The sequence below is a fragment of the Marmota flaviventris genome, chromosome X, assembly GCF_047511675.1.
Source record: "Marmota flaviventris isolate mMarFla1 chromosome X, mMarFla1.hap1, whole genome shotgun sequence".
In the NCBI taxonomy this organism is placed as follows: Eukaryota; Metazoa; Chordata; class Mammalia; order Rodentia; family Sciuridae; genus Marmota; species Marmota flaviventris.
In genome coordinates, this window is record NC_092518.1 from 109,796,550 (window position 1) to 109,804,774 (window position 8,225).

Consider the following 8,225-nt stretch of genomic DNA (forward strand, 5'->3'; position numbering starts at 1 on the left):
ATCATTTTAATGGTTAAATTGTATACTATTTGAATTATATTCTAGTACAGTTGTTAAAATTATCTATAGTCACCAGAATTTCTCTATTACTATACAAGTGTTCCCATATGTATAGTGGTAATGGTGTTAGGGGTGTAGTGTTTTAGTCTCTACATGAAAGTGTTTCTAATCTTTTTATAATATTTATGTATTTTTCAATCATCTTACAATAATTTAGGAAATTTCATTTATTTTATCAACAAACAAGTATAAAGAAGTGAACAAAGGAGACACACACACAACCCCCCCCCCCACACACACACACACAATGCAGAAACATGAAAAGAAGTGGCTCCTCCTCCCAGAAGCCTCATTTATTTATCTCAAAAGTTACATAGCTCATCCTTACCATGACTACATTATGATTTAGAATTCCTTTAGACACAAGTGCTAGATAACTGAGATAAGGTCCAGGCTAATATAAACACAGAATGCTTTCATCCAAGGACATCACCATAGAAACTATATAGAGCGCCTGTATGGTTACCTTAATAGCTTCAAGGAGAAACTGCTGGGCATTCCAAGCATGGGAAACAGAGTGCCTATTACCCCTGGGAGTTTGCTCACCACAGGAAGACTTCCCTGTATATTTCCAGGATCAGAAAACCTACAAACATGCATTAGTCAGGTAGAACCAAAAGGAGCACATATTCTTCAACTTATCAGCAACTAACTCCTTATTCATCAAATTTGAAATGTTCCCTCAATAAACATGACTAGAAATTACTTATATACATAAATTAGTGTGATCAAGCAACTTCTTCAGAAAATTAACAGTAGCAAGTAATCTTAAGCATGTTTGAGTTCATTGTTTTCTATGATGCTTGGATTCACAAAGGGGTAAATTTGTGTCACTGTTAAGTTTTGTCTAATCTTTTTCATCTCAATGTTATTTAAATAACTTAAAAAAAGAAACTAGAGATTAAGCTATGGAATAGCAAATCCCGGTCTTCTTTTGAAGTTGATGTTGAAACCAGAGAGAAAGATCCCATAATTTTGTATTAATTTGCTTACTATAATTTGTACAATCTTGACCTTACAATTAGGTTAGATCTACTCTGTTTTGATTTCTTTCCAAAATAGCAACTCATAAAGCAGCAATGTATTGAGGATCAATGAATGAATGAAAATTTGTTTCCTTATACTCTCTAATCAAGCACTTCCTTTTGAGTTCAATAAGGGTAGATATAAATTGCCTAAGGTTCTGATATTTAAACAGAATTTCAAATAAAATTTATTACAAAGTAAATTTGCTTTGATATTTCTCCTGCCAATTAAATATTATCATTCTATTTGCATGATATTAAGGCTTTCTATCCTTCCAGTCTGAAGGTTTTCTGTATAGTCACTGCATTTTTTATACTACCATCTTATTTATATGAATATATGCATAAAAGAACAAGTATTGAATTTATAGATCTGAGGAACAGTGTATGTATGAGTGTGTCCCTATTATGTTGGGATTATCTGTTATACTATGTGAGAAGATAATATTAATGTATTTAAATTTAAAATGAGTTTATTTTAGATGCTATCCTTTCTCCAGTGCATGCTTTTGGCACCTTTGTCTAATGTAAGGTAGTTGTAATTTTGTGGGTTAGTCTCTGTGTCCTCTATTCTGTACCATTGGTCTACCAGCCTGTTTTGATGCCAGTACCATGCTGTTTTTGTTACTATTGCTCTGTAGTATAGTTTAAGGTCTGGTATAGTGATGCCACCTGTTTCACTCTTCCTGCTTAGAATTGCTTTAGCTATTCTGGGTCTCTTATTTTTCCAGATCAATTTCATAATTGCTTTTTCTATTTCTATGAGGAATGCCATTGGGATTTTGATCAGAATTGCATTGAACCTGTATAATGATTTTGGTAGTATGGTCATTTTAATAAATTAATTCTGCCTATCCATGAGCAAGGTAGATCTTTCCATCTTCTAAGGTCTTCTTCTATTTCTCTCTTTAGGGTTCTGTAGTTTTCATTATATAGATCTTTCAGTTCTTTTGTTAAGTTGATTCCCAAGTATTTTTTTTGAGAATATTGTGAATGGGGTATTTTTCCTCATTTCCTTTTCAGAGGATTTGTCCCTGATATACAGAAATGCCTTTGATTTTGGGGTGTTGATTTTATATCCTGCCATTTTGCTAAATTCATTTACTAGTTCTAGAAGTTTCCTGGTGAAATTTTTTGGGTCTTCTAGGTATACAATCATATCGTCAGCAAATAGTGCTAGTTTGTTTTTCTTTTCCTATAGTTATTCCTTTAATTTCTTTCACATGTCTAATTGCTCTGGAAATGCATATGCAACAAAATGAAATTGAATCCCTATATCTCACTATGCACAAAAGTTAACTCAAAATGGACCAAGGACCTAGGAATTAAACCAGAGACTCTGTGCCTAATAGAAGAAAAAGTAGGCACTAATCTTCATCATGTGGGGCTAGGCCCTAACTTCCTTAATAAGATGCCTATAGCAGAAGAATTAAAACCAAGAATGAACAAATGGGATGGATTCAAACAAAAAAAAAAGTTTTTTTCTCAGCAAAAGAAATAATCTGTGAGGTAAACAGGGAGCCTACATCCTGGGAACAAATTTTTACCACTCACACATCAGATAGGGCTCTAATCTCTAAGGTATATAAAAAATTCAACAAGATAAGCAACAACAACAACAACAAAAAAAAATAAATAATCCAATCAATAAATGGGCCAAGGACCTGAACAAACAGTTCTCAGAAGAGGATATGTAATCAATCAACAAACATACCAAAAAAGGCTCATCATCTCTAGCAATTAGAGAAATGCAAATAAAAACTACTCTAAGATGCCATCTCACTCCAGTAAGAATGGCAGCTATTAAGAATACAAACAACAAGTGTTGGCGAGGATGCGGGGAAAAAGGTACACTCATACATTGCTGGTGGGACTGCAAATTAGTGCAGCCAATTTGGGAATCAGTATGGAGATTCCTTGGAAAGCTGGGAATGGAACCACCATTTGACCCAGCTATTTCTCTTCTCTGACTATACCCAAGGGACCTAAAAACAGCATACTACAGGGACACAGCCACATCAATGTTTATACCAGCACAATTCACAATAGCTAAACTGTGGAGCTAACCTAGATGTCCTTCAGTGAATGAATGGATAAAAAAATGAGGTATATATATATACAATGGAATTTTACTCAGCACTAAAAATGAATAAGATCAATGAGTTTATTTTATTTGGTTCAATTACAAACAGTATTGACTAGAATAGCCTTTGCCTTTATTAACAATTTCGTATATTCTATCACAGAGGTCTTTGTTAATCAAAGTTTATTCAGTATTTTCCCCATATTATGGATCTCATTAGAAATTCAGATTATTGCCAGGCATGGTGGTACACATCTGTAAAGTCCCAGCACTTGGAAAGCTGATCACAAGTTCAAAGCCAGCCTCAGCAAATATGTGAGGGCGTAAGCAACTTAGTGAGACCATGTCTCAAAAACTAAAAAGGGCTTGGTTTGTGGCTCAGTGGTAAAGTGCTTCTGCGTTGAATCCCCAGTAGAGAAAAGAAAAAAGAAAGAAATGCAGATAATTGAACCCTAGCCTAGATTTACATCATCAGAATCTATATTTCTAAGATGATTGATTCACCTATCCATTTAAGGTTGAAAAATATTGACATAGTCATGTAGTATTTATTAATTAACTTTGGCTTAAAGAAACTATATATTTACTTATGATTCTATATTTAGTGAATTTCAGTGTAATTCATCTAGCATAGTTTTTCTATGTACTATTCTCCCTTTTGTGTTTGTAGTTAACTGGATGCTGATATTCACACTCAAATATCCAGAAGGTGACTGCTTATCAACTTATTTTATCCATTCAATATTTCCATATCTTTTAATTGAATAATTTAATCTATTTATATTCAAAGTAATTATAGATAGATAAGGTCTTACTCCAGCCATTATGCAACTCGTTTTCTAGCGTTTTGTTGTATTTCCTTTCTTTCTTTCTTCCTTTCTTATAACCTTACTTGGTGGTTAAGTTAATCACACTAGTAATGTATTTTGATTCCTTATTATTTTGGAACATCATTTAATTTTGCTTTGTTGTTACAGTGAGATATTCCAAAACATATTTTGTTTATAACAAGCTATTTCAAAATGATAGTATCTTTATATGAGCATAAAGATTAGAACACAACAACCAAAGAATAAGAAAAAGAGTAGTCATAAAAAAATTGTAGTAGCATTTCATTCTTCCCATATTTTGTATGTTTGATATCCCATTTTACATCTTTCTACTATATTGCTTAGTGCTTGACATATTAGTGCAGTTATTATGTTCATTATTCTTCATACTAAAGCTATATACCATGCTTATAATATTAGAGCATTCTGAATTTACTTGCATAATTACTCTTACCAGTATGTTCTATACTAACTTATGCTTTCTTCTTACTCATTAATATATCTGTTTTTCAATTTGAAATATTTCCTTTAACATTTTTAGTGGAGAATTTCTGGTGGAGATATATTCTCTCTATTTTGTCTAGGGCAGTCTTTATCCCTAAAGAAAACTTTGGTGGGTATAGTATTCTTGGTCAACATTTTGTTGTTGTTGTTGTTGTTGTTAATAAAATGTTTCCCATCATAGTGAATTCTTTTTTTTAATATTTATTTTTTAGTTATAGGTGGACACAATATCTTTATTTTATTTATATGTGGTGCTGAAGATTGAACCCAGTGCCTCACACATGCCAGGCCAGCACTCTACCTCTGAGCCACAACCCCAGCCTTGGTCAACTGTTTTTTTTTTTTTTTTTATTTCCTTCAATACTGTAATAAATACTCTGATGCCACTCTCTTCTGACCAAAAGGATGTGGTTAGAAGTCATCTGTCAGAATAATTGGGGACAATCTAGGATTTGTTATTTCTTTTCTCTTGGAGTCATGGGAATCTTTATCTTTTACATGTGAGAGCTTGATTATGTCATGCGGTAGAATTGCTTGAGATAAATTTGGAAGGTGAACCCTGAGCTTCTTTAACCTAGATATTTGTTCTTTTTTTCATTTTTTATTTATTTCTTACATACATGACAATAGTGGAGTGCATTACATTCATAATTATCCATTCACAGCACAATTTTTGTAACTCTGTATATAAAGTATATTCACACCAAATTATGCCATTATACATGAGCTCTCTTATTTTTTTTGCATACAATTCTTAATAGATAGTCTTTTCTAGGTTCTGAGAAGATACCTGTTATTTTTTTAAAGTTTTCTACCTGTTTAGCAATTCAAGGTTTTCTTGATTCCAAATAACTGAAATATTTGTTATTTTTCTATCATTCCAAAATTACCATAATCTTTCTTCTTCCCTGTTCATTAGGTTGTTGTCTTTTTTTCTCCTTCAGCTGTGTATGTTCAAATAGCCTGTCTTACAGCTTACCAAATTTTTACTTTTGTTTATGTATTCAGCTATAGATTCTATCATGTTTTTAATTTTTGTGAGTATATTTTTAGCTCAACAATTTGTTTTTTATAATTCTTTACATCTCTTTATTAAGTTTTATTATTATAATATTAAATTGTTTCTCTGGTTTCCTCAAGCTCACTGTGTTTTCTTAAATCTAAGACTTCATCTCACTCCAGTCAGAATGGCAGTTATCTAGAATACAAAAAAACAGTAAGTGTTGAAGAGGATGTGGGGGAAAATGCACCCTCATACATTGCTGGTGGGACTACAAATTGTTGCAACCAATTTGGAAAGCAGCATGGAGATTCCTTAGAAAACTTGGAATGGAACCACCATTTGACCCAGCTATCCCACTCCTTGGTCTATACCCAAAGGACTTAAAATCAGCATACTACAGGGACACAGCCACATCAATGTTTATAGCAGCACAATTCACAATAGCTAAACTGTGGAACCAACCTAGATGCCCTTCAGTGGATGAAAAGATAAAGAAAATGTGGTATATGTACATTTTCTTTATCCTCTCATCTATTGATGGGTACCTAGGCTGGTTCCATAATTTGGCTGTTGTTAATTGTACTGCTATAAACATTAATATTCATGTATCACCATAGAATACTAATTTTAGATCTTTGAATGTATACCAAGAACAGAGATACTACTTTCCAAAGTGGATTAGATAATCTTGAATTCCACAAATAAAATTTAATTGTACCTCTTTCCTCACATTCTCACCAGGTCTGACCATTGTTTGTATTAGTGGTGATCACCATTTTTTAAAATTTTTTTAGTTGTGGATGGACACAATATCTTTGTTTATTTTTATGTGGTGCTGAGTATCGATCCTAGCACCTCATGCGTGCAAGGCAAGCACTCCACTACTGAGCTCCAGCCCCAGCCCAGTGATCACCAATTTCACTATAGTGAGATGTCATCTCAGTGTAGTTTGATTTGTATTTTCCTGGATTGCCAAGGACATTGAATGTTTTCATATATATTTTTGGTCATTTGAATTCTTTTTGATAAGTGACTCTAAATCTTTTGTCATTTATTGAGTGGGTTATTCATTTTGTTAGTGTTAATTTTTTTGAGTTCATTTTTTCCTCAAGAGAAAATTAGTAGGCAGAATAGTCTAGTTAGTGTATGAACATATGGTTAATAGAAGTTTTGTTCTATATAACCAAAAATCTCTATAAACATTTCCATATTCATTAAAATAGTTGAAACACTTAGCCACATAGACTAAATATGGGTCTAAATTCATGTGATTTTCATTTTTAATTTAGTTTTTCTTGCATAATGAAAAAATTATTAACTCCTTACTTTTGCTAGCTGATATAAAGAAATTCTCCCAGCCAGTTTAAGTAGTTCTTATTCATTTCTAATCCATATCATACAATAAAATAATGTAGAAATATAAATAATATTTTATATCATATTTCACTTAGTTTGTGGAGTAGGAAAATTTATTAATGTCCATTCTTATAGATTTTGTGTTTTAAAAAAAATCAGAAAAAAGAGATTTTTTTTGAATACAAAGTTTTCTTTTTAAAATTATTTTTGTAGTTGTAGATGGACAGAATGCTTTTCTTTTATTTGTTCATTTTTATGTGGTGCTAAGGATCAAACCCAGTGCCTTACACATGCTAAACAAGTGCTCTGCCACTGAGCTACAGTCCCAGTCCTAGAGATAACTAATAGATGGCTTTTTCTCTTATGAATACTTTTATGAGAGGGGGGGATGATAATTGACCCTTCTGAAAATGGGCTAAATGATGGTTGAAGATTGAAGGGAGTGTATCACAAGTGGTTTAGCTAGAGTATCAGGTCACATAAATATAAAGCAAAATAGAGCAAGTAAAAAATGTAGGTAAGAAAGCCAACTATACAATTTAATAGTTTTGATATCTTGGGAAATTACTTAAAACTATAAATCTCAGTTTCATATTTCAAAATAAAATAATATTATATACTGCAAATACTTACTAAATAATGAAATAATGTAAATCATGTGGGTACTTGCCATAAATTATTTAAACAAATAACAATAATATAAATATTATTATAGCATCCTCTATCTATTAAAGAAATCAACTATCCATTAATACTCATCTTTTTTAAAAATATTTTTTACTTGTAGTTGAGCAAAATACCTTTATTTTGTTTATTTATTTTTATGTTGTGTTGAGTATCTCAGGCCTCACATGTGCTAGACGAGTACTCTACCGCTGAGCCACAACCCCAGCCTAATACACATCTTTTTTTTTTTTTTTCATCAATTTAGATCTTTGGTCTAGCCTCCTTAAAATAAATCCTAAGCCAAAAGGACATTAGGGCACTTACAAAATTACATTTATCCAGGCATGGTGCTGGCTATAATCCCAGCAACTTTGGAGGCTGAGGCAGGAGGATCTGAAATTCAAGGCCAGCCACAGCAATTTAGCAAATCCCTCAGCAACTTAGAAAGACCCTGTCTCAAAGTAGAAATAAATAAATTTTAAAAAGATTTTTAAAAAAGTTCTAGGGATATGGCTCCATTGGCAAGCACCCCTGGGTTCAATCCCTGACCCTAAAAAAAAAAGAAAAAATTGTATTTATCTAAACAATCTAAGTGTAGTTCATTAATTATGTAATCCCAAGTAAAATTTTTTGTTATATACGTGTCTTTGTAGAACCCCAAATTATCAATATTTTAGTTAATGTTAAATTATATGCTT